Raw genomic sequence first — 4,695 nt, forward strand, 5'->3', positions numbered from 1 at the left:
GCAGTACCTGTTGCCAGCCCGTTTCGCTGGACCACCGTGACTGGAAAGCCAAGCCTGGCTCTCGACAGCCTCCCCTGCGATGCTCAAATCTCCGCTGGATGACTGGGCGGTTGCCCGTGGTCGACGCCCGTGCTTCTGGACTCGACCTTCTTCCACTGTTCTCCAGGAGCAAATCCCTGGGAGGTGATGCAGAGTTGCAGGTAGGTTCGAATCTGCTCGTCGCCACTGTTACGTCCGTGTAATAATAAGAAAAGGACTGCAGAGAACGGTACAACAGCTGTTTACTCAACGTGGTTCAAACTGCAACTGACTGTACAGATCACTCCTCAGGGTTTATATACAGGCGTGGTCACTGCCGGTACTACAGGATACAGGAGCTGTAAAAAGTAGTTCTCCCCCTTAAATGTACATGCATTACAGAATCTTTTCCTGCACTGCATCCAGGTGCACCGTGTGAGCCCCAAGGAGTTGACTTCCCCAGCCACCTGTAGCCACACAGCCTTGGTCTAACTGGGAGGCCTCTTCCTCCCTGATGAAGAGAACAGGACCTCCCTGTGGGCCCTAGCCCCATCCACCAATGCCTGCAGTGCTGCCTCGTCAAACTTAGGAGCTGCTCTTGGCCTCCCGCTGGCCATTGTTCCTGCAGGTTCCTGTGCCATCAAATGGAGAAAGCTTGGCAGTCTGCAGAAGAAGCAAGGCTTGCTGTGGACCTTAAATGCAGCAGCAATGATGATGTCATCGGAGGGGACTTTCAGTTATGAGAAACCCATTTGCAAAGGCTTCCCACATGTTGGTACTCAATTGGCCAATTGAGTTAAAATTGCATCAATCTCCCACATCCATTTAGATTCGTGTGGGAAACATGAAATTCGGGGAACACGCCAATAGCCCACAGCTGAGTTAAAATCGAGGCCCACGGGTCAATGAAAATCGACCCCGTGGAGTCGGGATTGGAGGTGTGCGGGGGGTTAAAGTCCCGAATTCAGGGGTCCCGACACCATCCCGCCCCCAACCCGCCTCCATGTAAATTGCAAAGGAGGCGGGTACCCACCCCGCACTGGGACCCACCTACCTGAGGCGGGAAGGGATTAGTGCCAATTAGCTGCCTGTTAACAGGTAGTTAACAGGCAGTTTTTAGCCTAATCCCTATTTTAAAGCTTGAAGTGTGAGATTCCCGACGGCTCCAAACCACGCCAAGTTAGAGGAGTCGGGCCGTCGGGTTGAAGGACTTGGAGGGGTCGAGATGTCGGTGTTCAGGTGAGTGATGGGTGCATGAGTGCAAAGGTAAGTGTGTTTGGTGTGTCTAAAGTGTGTAAAGAAGTTTAAATTACCTGAACTTACCTTTACAGCCTTCCTTCCTTTAGGTTCGGGGAGTCCCTCATCTCACCGGCACAGAAAGCAGAACGGCTGCGATCTGTCAAAAGTGACAGCCTGCAGCTTTCTGTGCCGGTGAGATTTCTAACTGAGTCTGTGTAGAAGGACTCAGGTTAGAAGTAAGACTGTCAGTGTTTGACAGCTTCAAACAGCTGTCAAACACTGATATTTCATCTGTCAAAACGTCTTGACAGATGAAATTTCAGTCTGTGACGTCGCCTGTTGCCGGGTTGCCCTTAATTGGCCTGCTGAGCCCGCTGGGCGGGCTCAACAAGGTCAATCAAGTTAAAATCGCGTGGATTGGCCGCATCTCGATGGAGGCGGGACTACAACCCCAAAAGTTGTAGTCCCACCTCCTTCCCGACTTCTGAATGAAAATCACCCCCTATGACTCTATTGGATTTAGCCACTTCCTTTAATGGCAGCACAGAACAACGACAGGCATCTCCCAGCAGGGAGCAGGTTGCAGCAGCGATATTTAAAGGCACTATCCCCAATCAGCTGTACCTGACAGGGTTTTGCAGTTTCAGTACCTCTTTGCTTCTTTCTGCAACTGAACCAGCTTTCTGTAGTTATTTCAAGTTTTTTTGGTGACAGGGAGTGTTGTTCCAAGTGCAGAAGCCACTCATTATTTGTTAAAGGCTTATGCTCACAACACTTCCTCACAGTCATGGGGGCTGCGGGGGGACAACGAAGCAGAGGAGGATGAGGAGGAAGAGGTCGAGGAAGAGGAGGACGAGGAGGAGGAACAGGATGGAGGGCGGAGGCAGGAAGACAATCGGCATTCTGGACGGGCTGTCCGTAACCAGCTCAACAGACTCTGATTCACATGAATGAAACACCAGATCCCCGTAGCTCACCCCATCCCCATCATACAATCCCTGTCTCATGACATATCACAGCATCCTCCTGGGCACAAAGGTGAAATGAGAGAGACCACAAAATATTCCAAACACACTTAATAAACGTATCTATAAACATATCACACAAAAGAACTAATGACCCTTGTGCCTGCCATAGTTGAATAGCTGCCATTGTGTGCAAGGTGTGAGATGTGGATGTGAGTGTTGGTAGTTAGAGGTTGTTGGTGGGTGAGTGTTGGGGGCGTGGTGCATTGAGCAGTGTGTGAAGCTTGTGGTACAGATGGTGGTATGTAGCATTTGTTGAAGCCTTCACTCAGCCTGATCACCCATGTGAGGTTGTTAAACTTCTTCTTGCACTGGGTGTGGGACCTGGGACCACCGTACTGCCCGTGATGTGGTGTGCCACCTCCCTCTGCATAGACTTGTTTCAAGGACTTCCTGCCAGTTGGGAGTACAGGACCGCCCGCCTCTCTCTACCGATAAAACCAATGGGCAGGATTTTCATTGGGCCGTGGAGTCGGAATTGGAGGCGTGTGGGGGGTTAAAATCCCGAAATCAGGGGTCCTGACCCCATCCCGCACCCAACTGGCCTCCATGCCAGTTTCAAAGGAGGCGGGTTCCTGCCCTGCACTGGGACCCGCCTACCCGAGGCGGGAAGGGATTAGTGCCAATTAACTGCCTGTTAACAGGTAGTTAACAGGCAGTTTTTAGCCTAATCCCTATTTTTAATGCTGAAGTGTGGGATTCCCGAAGGCGCCAAGTTAGCGAGGCGGGCCGTCGGGTTGAAGGACTTGGAGGGTTCGAGATGTCCGGTGTTCAGGTGAGTGATGTGTGCATGAGTGCAAAAGTAAGTGTGTTTGGTGTGTTTAAAGAAGTTTAAATTACCTTTTCTTACCTTTTCAGCCTTCCTTCCTTTAGGTCTCGGGAGTCCCTCATCTCACCGGCACAGAAAGCAGAATGGCTGCGAACTGTCAAAAGTGACAGCCTGCAGCTTTCTGTGCAGGAGAGATTTCTAATTGAGTCTGTGGAGAAGAACTCAGGTTAGAAGTAAGACTGACAGTGTTTGACAGCTTCAAACAGCTGTGAAACGCTGATATTTCATCTGTCAAAACCTCTTGATAGATGAAATTTTAGTCTCTGACGTCACCTGTTGCCGGGTGGCCCTTAATTGGCCTGCTGAACCCACTGGGCGGGCTCAACAAGGTCAATCAAGTTAAAATCGCGTGGATTGGCCACATCTCGATGGAGGCGGGACTACAACCCTGAAAGTTGTAGTCCCGCCTCCTACCCGACTCCTGAATGAAAATCCAGCCCAATGCCTCCAAATCTTCATCTGAAAACCTCCGGGCTCTCTCCCTGGAGCGGTGATCTGCCATCAGGATTTGTAAATAAGTTCTCCTTCTCCTTGTCCTTCTTCTTATGGTTGTTGAGGTAGCTGCAATGCTGAGAATGTGATGCCGCAGCATCAACAAACCTCCCCCTTAAGTAGTGAAAAAAGCCTGTGGGTGACAATCATTACTTGAGTTTAGACTATACCCGATATTGGTCCATCTTTTCAGTGTAACACCAATGAGCTTGAGCTTTTTGACTAGAATCATGACTGCAATCATTTTAATGAGGAGTGAGGACAAATTTTGCGTGCAGTCTAGACAATTTTCAGGTGGCGTTACTTAACCACTTTTAGTCTAAACACTGCCCATTTCTTGGCTAGAACAAATTTCTAGCCCTAAGAAACTAGTAGGACAACATTTATAAACAATAAAGATGGAATACATCTACAAAGGTTTTCAAAACCTTTTTCTAACATTTTTCTTACACAGTACCAATAATCTGCGAGACTTTTGGATGAAAAGTCTTCCGAATGCAACTTCATATGACATAATTTTATGTCAACCCATGACGTTGAACTTCATAAGTGAACTAAACTAAACTTATGTGAGTATTTATCACAGTCGACATGCTCCTGGGACTGAGCTGTCAATTTACCAAGATCAAGGACACGGGGGATCATAGGAACTTTAATAAATATACAACTGTTCCTGCCTCATCCTGGTTCTGAATATTTATTGATGCTTTGACTTTCTTTGCTTGCTGCCTGGCCTCCTCAGACCCATTAATCTGAGGGGTCCAGGTACAAGGCCCACCACCACCAGCTTCTTGCAGTGTCACCAGAAATGGGTGCCCTTCAGCTGCAGGGACTGGAAATTGAGGCAAGTGGGTTGGTAACATCCCCACCTCATGCGCCTCTCTGCAATTACAGCCACAGGCCCTGCTCCTCCCATTTGTGGAAACCCTGGAAATCTAAGGGCAATGTAAATGGTTGGAGGTCACCTCTCAACTTTTCCATGACCTTTGCACACCGCAAATATAGGAATAGAACTAGGCCATTCAGCCCCTCGAGACTCTTCCGACATTCAATTAGATCATGGATGATCTGTAACTCCATTTACCTGCCATG

This window comes from Somniosus microcephalus, chromosome 2, assembly GCF_052327205.1.
Source record: "Somniosus microcephalus isolate GS21.2 chromosome 2, FLI_Smic_1.0, whole genome shotgun sequence".
In the NCBI taxonomy this organism is placed as follows: domain Eukaryota; kingdom Metazoa; phylum Chordata; class Chondrichthyes; order Squaliformes; family Somniosidae; genus Somniosus; species Somniosus microcephalus.